Source organism: Camelus dromedarius, chromosome X (assembly GCF_036321535.1).
Source record: "Camelus dromedarius isolate mCamDro1 chromosome X, mCamDro1.pat, whole genome shotgun sequence".
In the NCBI taxonomy this organism is placed as follows: Eukaryota; Metazoa; Chordata; class Mammalia; order Artiodactyla; family Camelidae; genus Camelus; species Camelus dromedarius.
Window position 1 is genome coordinate 112,118,588 of NC_087472.1, and position 14,335 is coordinate 112,132,922.

The following is a 14,335-nucleotide window of genomic DNA, read 5'->3' on the forward strand; positions in this document are numbered from 1 at the left end:
GGGCAGATATTTGGAGCGAACTCTAATTTGAAAAGACACCTGCACCCCAGTGTTCATAGCAGCACTATTTACAACAGCCAAGAGATGGAAACAGCCTAAATGTCCATCAACAGATGACTGGGTAAAGAAGAGGTGGTATATTTATACAATGGAATACTATTCAGCCATAAAAACCGACAACATAATGCCATTTGCAGCAACGTGGATGTCCCTGGAGAATGTCATTCAAAGTGAGGTAAGCCAGAAAGAGAAAGAAAAATACCATATGAGATTGTTCACATGTGGAATCTAAAAAAAACCAACCAAACAAAACATAAATACAAAACAGAAACAGACTCATAGACATAGAACACAAACTTGTGGTTGCCAAGGGGGCAGAGGGTGGGAGGGGACAGACTGGGATTTCAAAATGTAGAATAGATAAACAAGATTATACTGTAGCACAAGGAAATATACACAGGATCTTGTGGTGGCTCACAGTGAAAAAAATGTGACAGCGAATATATATATGTTCATGTATGACCGAAAAATAGTGCTCTACACTGGAATTTGGCACAACATTGTAAACTGACTATAACTCAATAAAAAAAAAAATGGTAAAAAAAAAAAAAAGGCACGTATCCTAGTTTTAAGGAGGGATCCATCATTTTGCTAAAAAAAAAGAAATGTTACTTCTTCCCCCCAGGCTTTCAATCTCCCTGAAATATGTTGCTCGTCATCTGAAAATCAAAAGTGCTTTAGAATTACAGTTTTGTGACATAAAATTACATTACAACACTGTAACAATAAACATAATTTTGCTGGTGAAGGAGAAATATGATTTGTTTACGATGCTTTTTTTTTCCCCCGGCATGATTTAAGAGAATCCTATTCTTAAGTACTGACTATGAAAAATAAGCCAAAAAAAAAAAAAGCAAGTATTTCATTAATAATTATAGGAGTTTCATATTAAAGCAGTGTTTTGAATACTGTCTGTTCCGTTAAGTAACGAATACTTGAAAGTTAGTTTCCTGTTCCTTCTCCCTGTTTAATGTGGCCGCCAGGGAAGGTGGTAACCCGAGGGGCGTCCTGTTCTATTTCTGCTTGGCAGTGTTGACGCAGGACAGAACTTTTGACACGAGGGGCTGCAAAGTATTCTGTGGGCGACGGACAGCCTCCCGGATGATGTGATGAGGGAGGATGAGCGATGAGAACTCAGAGCCCCCCGACCGCCTAGACCTCGCTCAGGGGAGGCTAATGTTGTCTGTTTACAATATGCTGGTCTTTGGAGACAGAATTAGCGCTGTTTTCAGATGGTCGAAGACCCCGGCCCTTAAAGGGAGGAAAGCTGGGACGTCCAGGGATTGGGCTGGATTTGTTGGCATCGCTAGCCTCAATTCGGAGGCTGTTAGAAGAGCCTGCCTCGGACCAGAGATGACTGTCCTGGTTGGGCACCTGCACGGTGCAGACGGACCAGCGAGACGCAGGGGGCAGCCTGGACCCCGGGAAGGTGTCGGGGTTGTTGTGGAGAGTGAGGCGGGTGTGGGTGTGACCTCAGAACTCGGCACGGTTCACCACGCAGGAGTCCGGACGGTCCCTGCGGACCCGGGACGGGGAGCTGTGCGGAGGGACGTCCGCCTGCGCAGGGCAGCTTGCGTCTTTGTATGTGAACCGACAGCTGAACCCCGAAGAGGACGCACCTGGGCGCGGGGCTGCTTGCCGTCAATGAAACTACGGGAGGTGTTTGTTTTTTGTTTCCCCACTTACCGGGCAGATGGAATCCGCAGCTCGAATCATTGACAGTCCCGTAGCTGTGATGGGCTGTGTATGCAGCTAACCGTGCCGTGGATAAACCATGTACCACAAACGTGTGTTTCTGCCCTCCAGCACGTAGAATTTAGGGGAAGAAAAACTGGATGAATTGGCATTAAACAGATAGAGATTTATCGCCCGTCTTGGGTTCTGAGAAATTTTGCTGGTGAGTCCTTGGGTCTGGGAGACGGACCCTCCGAAGTTGTCAAAGGATAGACGTGTGAGGAAATAAGGAGTGCTTTTATCCCTCAGTGGCACCCGCTGAGAAGCTTCTGATGTGAGGCTTTTCCCGAGAACCCGTGATTAGTTGCTTTTCCCCTTAATCTGTGGCTCTCCCATTGTTCTCCTGAACATCCCACTGCATCACTGCTCAGCATGAAAGTTTTCGCTTTCTTTTAAAAAAAAAAAAAGGAGTGGATTCCTTTCTCATCTTGAAATATTCGCTCGGCTGCAAATTGCTCGGCGTTCACAGTGCTTCATTATTCCCGGCTCTCCAGGACCGGTAATTACATTTAAAAAAAAAATCAATTTATTTTTCTTCCACATAATAGGCCAGTTCTTCGTTGCCATTATGAGTGATGTTTAAGTGAAAGTCTAAAATAAGACACCTGGGAATGAGGGGAGTTTTTTTTTTTTTTCAAGAACGTAAGATTAGACCTGCAGGTCCTTGGAGTTCCTTTACCATCATCAAACGAACCACAGAGATCCTTCAGCCCTGCATCAACCTACCCGTTCATCTCACAGCCAGCCTTAACTCACACTGGACTTGTTTCTTTTTTTCTTTTTTAATTGAAGTATAGTCAGCTGACAATGTTGCATCCATTCCTGGGTCACTGCGTCATGTTTTTCAGTCTCAGACTAGATTTTGCTCACAGGACGAAAGGCGTCCATCACTCGGGACGTAGCTCAGTGCATCCACAACTTCCTCGCTGGAGGAGTCATCGTTTTGGTTCCCGGACTGGTTCTTGCCCTGGCTTGCCATGCCTGGCATATTTCTTGCTCTGTGTGTCTCCTCTGCTCCCAGTCGACCCAGGAAATTCAAGTTCCCAGCCTCTTTGTCAGCTCGGACCCAAACCAGTGCCCCGGGCGTCTTTACCAGGGTCCTTGGCGGGAGGGACTGTCTGCCTTTCCGAGGTGCTAACCACCCTGGAAACAGGTCACGACCTTGACCAAAGGCGTGGCATCCCGGGGTGGCACTGGAGTGGGCGATAACCCTCCTGCCACCAGGTGTCCCCGGCCATCATCCTCCCTAGACCCGTCCGTGAGCTTTCTGTTGGAGACCCTTCCTGGAGGGTTTCCCCGGGTCCTGGTTCTCCACACCTTCCAAGCAAAGTCAGAATGTCAGTCTCTTTGCCTCAGCGTCTTTCCGCCTGATCAGGCAGAGTCCGCTTCTTAGGGAAGCAGTTAAGAACTTCAGATAAGTCACACGTCTCAGGCAGCTGGGGGGCCACAGGCTCGTCGGCGTTGCGGAGAATTACATCACCTCCAAAGCGGGAGGCCGTCAGCCGATGGAAGGCTGCGTGTCTCTTCCAACCTCATCATCCGTCACAAAGGCACGTCTTTGGGGGGGGGGGGTCACCTCACCGTTCTGGAACCTTCTAAAATGTGCAGAGACTACAGCCATGCCTGTCTTCTGCGTTAGGCTGGAGATGATTTCAGGGAGGGCGGGTTTCCTTTCCATGCGTTTCGTTTCAAGGGAGCCGTGTTAAGTACATCACTTTGCTGCAGACGAGCGTTCAGTGAAATTTCTGCCCCGTGAATGAAAGGAAACACAAGGAACGTGGGGAGGAGGTTAAAAAAAAAAACAAAAACCCACAGCAAGAGCAGCCAAATGATCGTTTTCCTTTAGTCCCTGATTCTTTGAGCCATCGTTTGTCCACATTTAGGGACAAGCAGCTTGATGAGGCTTGTAAGCCTGCAGCTGCATTGCCTTCGCTGGGCTCGCGCTGGAACAACTTGGGAAGGAGTTCCGGCTCTCCAGGAACGCGATGCAACTGGCAGAATTCCTTCTCTCCAGAAAGAGCATCGCTTTTTTTTTTTTTTCTCTCTCTGCCAAGTACAGACGGAACAGGTCTCCACACACGTGTGCAATGTGCGTGCATGCCTGTGTTCACGCATAGAGTGCACACAGGTGCACACACACACACACACACACAGTAGCAGAACAGAGAAGCAGCCCCTCCTGTTTCAGAGGCCGCGCGTGGGGTCCCGCGGGGGACCCTCCCCTGGAACGTCTGTGGGCAAATCTGTAGCAAACATGCGTTCCCTGTTTTATGCCAAGCTGTGTGCCTACCGCTGTTTTGTGTAGCGTTATCGAATACTGTACTTTTCCTGCTTCTCTGTAGGTCTTCTAAACAACGTGCAAGCTGTTACTCAGCCATAAAAGAAGAATAAAGTAATGCCATTGGCAGCAACATGGATGGACCTGGAGATTGTCATTCTAAGGGAAATAAGCCAGAAAGAGAAAGAAAAATATCAATTGATATTACTTATATGTAGGATCTTTAAAAAATGACACAAATGAACTTATTTACGAAACAGAAACAGACTCACAGACATAGAAGACAAACTTGTGGTTACCAGGGGGAAAGGGGAGGGGGAGGGAGAAATTGGGAGTTTGAGATTTGCAGATACAACTATATAAAAAAACCAAATAGATAAACAGCAAGGTCCTACTGTGCAGCCCAGGGACCCATATCCCATTTCTTGTAATAACCTATAATGGGAAAGAACCTGAAAAGGAAATATATGCCAGTATGTTGTAACACTGGAAATTAACACAACGTTGCGAACCGACTACAATTTAAAAAAAAAAAACACAGTGAACTATGATGCTTCTTTGACGCTATGCACCTAACACTGTAACGGGCACGTCCTGGGGTTATGGAAACACCTGTTCATGGTGAAGCCATCAAGCCTTGGAAGGATTTGTTCAGTTTTCCTTTGAAAGAGGACGATGCTGGTTCAAAACAGACTGAAGGTGGCCGATTTTCTCTGTCACATTTTTTAAAACTCTAGTTTCCAACAGTGATATCATAAAGCTTGTTTTTTTTTTTTTTTAAACTGGTGATGATTTTTTTTAATTAAAAAAAATTTTTTTAACATTTTTTTTTTAAGTGTATTTCTTAACTGTCCTGGAAAGGTGTCTTCCTTACGACCTCTAAGACCACTGTGTCCAGTGAGAAACATGGGGCACCTTGCTGGGATTCTGATTTAAATTGCAATTGATTCCTGTATTAATTTTGGCAGAATCGGTATTTACAGGAGATGGGATGCAAGCGTTTGAGAAGACTGTGTGCACTTGCATTGGCTCAAATCTTGTTTTGTTTCCTTTAATGAGATTTTTTTGTCTGTTTCTTCCCAGTGCTTTTTTTGGGTATTAAATGCACTTCAGATATTTTATGTTGATTATTGGATTTTGAAGAGAGTATGTCCATACTGTTTTCCAGGTTCTTATCACCAGTGTAGGAGAAGAGCTAAGCATTTTTGTTTATTTACTTCGAATTTGCCAGTTTTGCCAAATTGCCTTATTCCTCCTGATAGGTTTTTAATACACCCTCTCGGGTACACATTCATGCTATCAGCTAAAAAGGTCCCATTTTATCTGCTTCTGGCCAATAGTTAGAACACATTTTCATTTACCCTGCTGATTGCACTTTCAAGAATCTTCCCCAAAATTGTTGGGTGTAATGGAAATAGAACATACACCCGACCACGTCCAAGTGCAATTCTGGTGTTGATTTTAGAAGCGTTCCTTTGTTATGTGAGTTTTTTGTTCCATGTTATGTATCTTTCTCTTGTTACCTTTCTACACTGAGCTGCATATTTCAAATGCATCTTCCGCGTCTCTTTATACAGTCACGTGGCTTTCTCCGTCCACTGGTTGCATGAATGGATTATAGTGACAGATGCTCAAACACACCAAGACCTGATCATTCGTCACAACAACGCGACGTAGGCAAAGGGCATCGTTTTTGGGTGCGCTGGTGGACTTTAAAGGCACGGATAGTGTCCAGGTGTGCCCGGTCACCATTTTTCTGTTCCCAGCTGTCTTCACACTTTTCCAGGCTTAGCACAAAGACGCATCAGCCCGCTGTCCCTCTTCCTCTTGGCTTCTTAGGCATCAGGGTGCACTAATGTGAATTCAGAGCTCAGGAGAAACCGTCTTTGAGGGTCTGCCTGTTTCTAGAATGCCCTGGATGCCGGGGCCCCCAAAGGTTGCCCTAAAACATGAAAGTGCGGTGGGACCGATGCCTCATTCGAGGTGCCGTGTCCAACTACTCCTAACCCTGTAGGTCCAAGCAGTGATTTGGACAGATGTCCAATGAGAGACAGGTGGCTTAAAGAATCCACAGCATTAATGCCCAGTGGCATCTGTAACCCATTAAGTCCAGATCTAAGAAGAGACCAAGTGGATACATTATAATGTTATTTCTAACAGATCAATGTAACAAATATGCAGATATCTTGGTTCCACAGGCACAGCCTCCTGAAAACCTTCACTGTGTTGACACAGTAACTATGCCCAAAATGCGCTTAAACATAACATCCCATGACCACTTGGAAAACATTTTTTGTTTTTACAATGAAGGTAAGAAAGCTACAAATTGAACTTAGCAGTATCATGTGTTTTTCTATCTTATGCTGGCTTCATAAAGAATTACTTATCGTAACAGATTTATGAGTAATTATTAGAAGTCTCTGCTTTCCAGGAATATATTTTAATTTGGAGAAGGAAAATTAGCCAGTTTGTGATTAATTCTTAATTCTGTATCTGTTAAAAAAAAAAAAACAACAACTTATGCTTTTTGTATTTTTCTGCTCTTAAAAAAAGTCATACTGCATTTAAACTTTCACAAAGGGACCGTCTTTGAGCTCACATATTGTACACAGAAACAGTAATTGAGGATTTAGTTTATCTCCCAGTTAAATTCCACCTCGAGTTATTAGTGGTCTAAATTGAATTTTATTGTATTGCACAATTGCTCAAGATAGTTAATCAGCAATAAAGTTGCAAGTATTTCCATTTTCGGTTTGAAGAGGTATTTTTGGTTTTTTTTTTTTTTTTTTTTTTTTTGCACATTATCCACTAATGAGGACATTTTAGAGAACTCTGAATAGCAATTTCTTCTAGAACATTAAATACCAACTCAGGCACTGTTTCGTGCAATGTTTCCGCCACTTTGAGATGATACAGAGAAAGCAACGATCTCAGAATGCTTCCACTCTGAGCAAATCTTTTTTTTTCTTTTTGTACTGCAACTATAAAAAAAAATGTTGATTGTGTTTTTTAAAATTAGCCCGTTTTAATTTGTAGACTCCTGAGTCATGCTGTGTTATTAAACCAAGAAAAACAGGAGTTGGGGCAAACACAGGTGGATGATCCGTCTTTCGCATTTACGGCAGAACAAAAATAAAAGGGACGGAAAATGGTTTGGGTAGGAAGAGGGGAAGGGAAGTTACTCCAGATGAGAGGGGGAAGAAAAAACAGCAAATCAGAACCTGGCTGGGGAGTGAGAGACAGAGAGACACACAGAGACAGACAGACAGAGACAGAGAGACATAGAGATAGACAGACAGAGACAGAGAGACAGAGATAGAAACAGACAGAGACAGAGACAGAAACAGACAGAGACAGAGACAGAGAGACTCAAAATACCGTGACATCCAGCCAGTCCGTTTTAGGCATTGCAGGCGGTAATAAACAACACCGTTAATGAGTCAGCAACTTTTTTCAAATCTGGAGTTTTCTTCTTCAAGGAATAAACTGTGAAGGAGGGTGTCAGATGATGGGAAACGTCTAAAAATACGTGCGGGGAGACGTCCGCATATATGTAGTGCAAAATATCAAAGCATTCATAAAAAGCAGCCTGGTGTGCCCTTAGGTTTAAATTACCCTGGACCGTGGATTGAAAATGTTCGGGGGGAAAAAATTCCAGAATGTTCCATATTGGAAACCTCTGAACTTGCCGCCTCCTGGCCACTGTTTACACATCACCGACGTTGTCTTTGAAACTGTCTACCTCGTGTTGACATCGCATGAGGTGCTGTAAGTCATGCAGAGAGGATTTAAGGACGCGAGGAGGGTGTGCCCACAGGTTATACGCGAGTGCCAGTCCGTGTATGTCAGGGACGCGGGCGTCCTTGGGTTTCGGTGTCTCGCGGGTCCTGGAAGCCACCCCCTAGGGTCCAGACGCATGATCTGTGCAGGATGCTGCTGCACTCAGGGCCTCTGTGCACCTCTGCTGGCTGAGCGTCGCGTCTTCAGATGCATCCCGAAGCATCTCGATTTCTTCCACAACGCAGACTCTCGGGCAGGTTTCCTGGTCTCTCCTCCACGCCCCGGGTCGTGTTTCCCACCACAGTGTGGGCTGCAGCCTTGCTCCGGTCTTAATGCAGGGCCTCACTCGCCTTCTTAAATATTTTCTGACGCCTTCCTCTCATTTCCCCCTGTGTCAGCTTCCCCCGCGCACGTCCAGGGCATCCACTGCTTGTCCGCCCTGCTGGACGACCGGAGGGAGAAGTGCATCCTCTGTGAGGCCTTCCCGAGCTCTCGGCCTCTGTCCCCGTGAGTCGTGGCTGTCGTTCAGTGACCGTTCGTGGAACGGTAAGCAGCCCGCAGTGGTTTCAGAAACAACCCCTGGCGAGCGGCGTTGAGCACCTGTCTCCGGGGCGTGCGGCGCTGCGGGGGGGCGGTCACAGCCCGCGGGTCCGAGCCGGGCCGGCGGGGGACGTGGCATCACCCCCTCCAGGGAAAGCGGGCCTGCCCACGTCGGGGGCCCTGGCGCTCAGGTGGCCGAGCCCTGAGCGCTCCGCTGTGTAAAAGCACAAGGGAAGAAGTTGGCGCACCCACGTGGACAATTATCCTTCAATTCTCCAAGTATTTAGCACCGCTTACAGGTTTAGGATTTCAAAAAAGACGTTGCAAGAAGGACACGGTGCAGTCTTTTAATATTGCATGGAATCTGGACGTTCTTACAAGGGTCTGGGTGGGGATAAAATTCTTTCTTAGCTTCTGTGCTAAATGCCCATCGCTGTCTTCTCAAGAGAAGGAAGTGTAGACTTGGAAATGCCTCGTGTAACCGTGTTTGCCAACTGCATGCGTCTGTGCATGGAGAGGTGGGTCCGGCTGTTCTCCAAGAAATATCTCCTATTCACCAAATCCTATGTAGAGGTTTTTTTTTTTAAAAAAAGCTATTTCTAAGTAAACACCTCTCGTCCTGCAAGCCACCCCCACGACTCTTGTTCTTGGTCAAAATTGCTTACTCGTTTGCTTCAAAGTGGGTTGATGTCCAAGCATAGTGGGGTTACTGTCCCCCCTTTCAGGAATTCTTTTAGCTTCAGAATACATCAGAAATATATCAGAAATCAAGAATGGTACATGAAAGGCGGTTCCTTGAGTCAAGACGTGGTACCGCTGACCCACGCTTGGAAGATCCGAAACTTTTGTGTTTCCCCTTGATGTAGCAATGTGTTTCCCTAAAAGACGTACTTCCCATAGACTTGAGATTCCACATATAGGTGTGTACGTGCTAATCCCAAATTCCTAGTTTATCCCTCCCTGCCCTCTTTCCCCTTTGGTAACCATAAGTTTGTTTTCTATGTCTGTAAGTCTGTTTCTGTTTTAGAAGTAATTTCATATGTCTTTTTTTTTTTTTTTTCAGATTCCACATATGAGTGATATCATATAGTATTTTTCTTTCTGTTTCTGGCTTACTTGACTTAGGATGACAATCTGTAGGTACATCCACATTGCTGCAAATGGCATTATTTCATTCCTTTTCATGGCTGAGTAGTATTCCACTGTATAAATATACCACAGCGTCTTTATCCAGCCATCTGTTGATGGACATCATAGGTGGTTACTAATAGCAACTCCCACGCCCTCTCCCATCCATTCCAACCCCTCCTACCACCCAAACCCCAGCCTGGGATTGAGCGGACATCCCTTGATCTTTGTCCTAGGATTTCCTTTTTTTATGATCTTGGGCCACTTTGAGTCTTTAAATGTACCTACTTGCTCTGAAGAGCATCGGCATTTGAGGTAGCATTCGTTTACGTCAGCAGTTCGAAATTTCTACGCTAGACTTGGAAAATGTGCGTATCTTCAAACGTAGTTGTCTGAAAGAGGTAATCTACCCAGCCTGTTAGGGAAAAGTAAAAACAGAACCGCCTGGTTGTTGGAGGTTTAACCACCGGACTGCACTGTAGCTGTTACAAGGGGCAAAGTTTGAAAGATTTCACTACCCCGTGGTGCAGCTTCCCTTCCGTCTAAAGCATCGTTAGATCGTTGTAATATGAGCAAGGTCCTAACTCATACTTGGGCTTAAAAAAAGGGCAAAGCCAGAGTACCACGCAGGTTTGTTGCTTGGCTGTTGGCTGACGTTCGTTTCAAAGATGTTCATGCAATGTTCCCCTTTGATCACAGCTTCCCACTGGCCACAACGCTCAGCTCCCGTGTCCGCAGTGGAAGGAGATCGGCTTCCACCTGCCACGACGCCGCACACCGCACGGAGGGCCACGTGCTCCTACCAAGGTAAGCCTTCGCGTGGACAACATCGGGTGTCTGACTCCAGCTCTCTTTGCCTTAAATACCCGTTCTTTTTTCCTAAAACACAAACTACTCTTCCAAGGAGCTAAACGTCAGATACAAATACAGTTGGATTTCTTGTCCAGGTGCATCCTCCCTGTCTTCCGAAATCGCTGTTTTCTCTAGATGCTCATAGCCGTGGGACGTGTGTATGTCCCTTTTGCACAGGTACTATTGTGCGTAAGTTGTAAAGACAAGGTTTGAGAGCTTCAGCACTATTGGCCTTTGAGGCTGGCTAATTCCTTGCTGTGCTGGGGGCATGGGGACGTCTCTGCGGTTGGAGAATGTTTGGCAGCGTGCGTGGTCTGTACCCCCTGCAAAGCACCCTCTTGTTGTGACAACCCAAACTCTGCCCAGACATTGCCAGGTGTCCCCTAGGATGGGGGAGCCAGTTGCCCCAGTTAAGATCCACCATTGTAGACAATTAATGGTACCTCCCCAACGTTCCCACTACATCACGTGTGTCCCGAGGGCGAGGACTCTGTCTGATTTCGGTGTCAATGTACCCAGGGCTGGAGCAGAACCTGGCTCCAGTAGGTCTTCAGTCAGTATGTGTCACATCACGTTGCCTGAATCCAATGATTAAAAATGAGCAGAAAAATGTATATATCGTCACTAGCTGATTTCCAGAGATGATGCTGTCTGGACTAGAACATTTCATAGATTCCGCCACGGGCGCGAAACTTGGAATCCACGTAAGTCGTAATTATCGTTAAGACACCAAGATGTACAAACAGTTTCTGTATCTGAGAGGCAGCTGTGGCAGGCGTTTTTATTCCGCGAAGTCAAGGTTTGGGATCAGAAGAAACCAGTGGTCACCAAAGAGATTTATTTTCACGTTGAAAGTACTTTATTTTGGTCTTTTTTTCCCCTCGTCTGAACAACCAGCAGCGTCTCGCTTGCGCACAGTCAGCCTGCAGTTGTTGGGGGTGAGGTGGGGGCGCTGGGTGATGAGTGCAAAGCCTGGCTCTTCCCGGGCCGAGAGGTTCCCCGAGCTGTGCGGTGGATCTCCGGAGAAGTGTGGGCATAAGCATCGTAGCGACCTTTGACTGTTTCTACTTACCTGCATTCCTACTTAACTCGGCACGGGGAGGAAGATGTCTCCGTCACGTCCTATTCTGGGGATGCTCATAAAGCAGAGCGGGCTCACCTGTGCCGAGGAATCGTCCCAGGCCTTTCCCGGGGTCGGCCGGCCTCGTGGTAGGTGTCCGTGTCGCGCTCCGCGTCCTGCCCTTAGACGCCCAGGGTGAGGCGAGCTCCTGTGTTGGTGCGGAGGGCGGGGACGGCCACCCGGGAGGCGGTGGGGACGGCGCAGGGTGAGCAAATTTAAAAGCTGAAGACATAGGGGGACCCATGCAAACGAGGTTTGGTCGGGGTTGGCACGTGCCTGGGTTCCGTTCTGAGGACCACGAACAGTGAGGGACCCAGCTGAGGCCAGGGAGCGGCGCAGTCAGGCAGGAGGTCCCGCAGGTCCTCCCCAGCCGCCCTGCAGGGGGCGAGTTGCGCTCCGGTGCAGGCAGGCAGGCCCGGCGGGAGGCTGCGAAAGGAGGAGGCTTGGGCTGTGGGGGGACGGGAGATGGGGGTGGTTTCATGTTGGAAGCGGGGTGGATGGTACATGCTCACGGATGAGACGAAAGGGGTCAGGGAGGAGCGGGAATCCATGGCACCCCCTTTCCTCAAGGCTTGAACAACCAAGTGGGATCATCTGTAGAAATGGTTTAAAAAAAAAAAAAAAAAAGGCGGGAGGGCATGGAGGGGAGGCAGTTTTGTAGGTGGAGAACCATAAGTTCTCTTTGGAACATGTTAAGTTGGACCTGCCTGTTGATACGGACCTTGAGATGGTTGTTACCATCTGCAGCTTTGCATCGAAACTGAGGTCCCGTGTGTGCACGCGTGTATGTGTGTGTGTAGTAATTTTTTAATTGCATGTGGAAACAGGCAGGTTCTGGTGGTCCTTCTCCAGTGACTTCCTTCTCACCACCAGCTCCTCTTGTGGTCCCTCCTATAAAATTGCTCCAAAGAGCATATGACTCGTTCAGCGCCGTGTGTCCCAAAGGAAAACCTGAGCGCAAATCGAAATATCCAGCCAGAGAGAAATGACCAACTGCGCATCTGGTCTCCCTGCCCAGGGGGCTCCTATGCATCCTTGAAAAAATACAAAAGTCATTCTGTGGTCGTGTGCCATCAAGCCGCACCGTGGATCAGGTGCAGATCTGTCATATGACCAACAAGCATGGACTGACTTCTGTGTCCAGGCTTTCCAGAACCAGGGAGGAGCCTGACTGTAAGGACTTGCCTGCTTGATTTTGGGGGCTGGAAAGTTGGGAATTTTGGAGACCTGACCAGCAGGCTGGAAACTGGGGCAGAATTTTCTGTGTTACAGTCTTGAGAGCGAATTCCTTTTGCTCCAGGAATGCTTAGTGTTTGCTCATAAGACCTTCAGCGGGTGGGCTGAGGTCCACGTAACGCTACCGAGGGCCAGCTCCCTGGCTTAGAGCTGTGGACCACGTCCACGAAACACCTTCACACGCGGCGTCTCAGCGAGCGTTTGACCACGCGACTGGGCACCGTCGCCTAGCCAAGTGGACGCATCGGCTCAACTCTCAAAATTCTATTTGTATCAAAACGAAAAGGAATGTGTTACACGTAGATCCAGGTGCGTATGGGAAGAAAATGACTAGGGTACGCAGCCCACTTTTTAGCTGAGTATGGGATCTACCTCTGGGACTGAACTGGGTTGAGAGGGGAGGACAGATACGTGACAACATGAGTGTGAATGTGAGGCTATTTCATTGAAAATAGGGCATTGCTACAAGAAGACAAAATGTAAGTTGGATTGTGGGTAAAACCTATAATGGGTTTATCACCCAGACGGTATCAGACACACACACACAGGCAACAGCAAAACCCAGTTTGATCCTTTACCGAGAAATGAAGTTGGAAATAGAATTCCGCCCCTAAAGATCGCTCGCACAGGCATCCGCCCCTCAGGTGGGACGGCGAGCTGGGTCCCCAGATTCCACGTCACTCACCCTCATTCTGAGGAGTTAAGGTCAGACTTTACAGTCTCAACCACTTCATCAGCTTCCTTCTACCCTCAGGTGGTGGCTAACCTTACGTTTTGTCCCCGTGAAGTCGTTAAGAACGTCAGTTGCCGTATTTGCCGACAAAAGAGGGAATCAAAACCCTGTGTGACTGCACAGTCAGTGCGTATTGTGGGCACCGTGCTTTTGAGAGACAATTGAACATACGGAAACAGGGACTTAAACACGAGGACTTGCTCACTCGATGGTGAGGGATGGGAATTCTTGTTTCCAGACAGGCACTCATTCCACTCTCGAGACACCATCCTTACAAACGTGCCAGGGGGGCAAGTGGCCTTTATTAGAGGACAGGGTTCACATCGTTTTGAATTCCGAGCTGCTAAAAATCACCCAAATGCTGCATTATAAATACATCAATCAGAAGAGTGTTGCATGATGTGAATTTTTACACGAACAAGCCTGGCACAAAATATTGAACAGTCCCGATTGCGTGAATATGTCCAAAGACGGAGCAGTGTGAGGAATGTGGAGGAGGACTGAGGTGGGGGGCCGGTGGGGGATTACGAAAGATAATATGCCTTTAAAAGGAGCCTGAAAAATACCACCCTAATCATAGGAACTGGACCCAAAACTCCCCCGTCTTGTACTGGCACCTGTTTCCCTCCAGAGCTGACGGGTTAGCTTGGCTTCCCTCGAGGAGGGTGGGAACTTGCAGCGCTCGGGGCCAGGGCACGAGAACAGAGAGTCCGCTGGCTGGGCTGGCTTTTCTTCAAGATCAGAGTGTTTCCCCATCAGTATGACCTTTATTCTAAAAGCGATACATCCTGGTCTTTGAAACCTTGGAATGACGAGTGAGACGGTCTAATTGTAGGAAGATCGCTGCCTTTTGAAGTCTTGAGAACGGACAGGT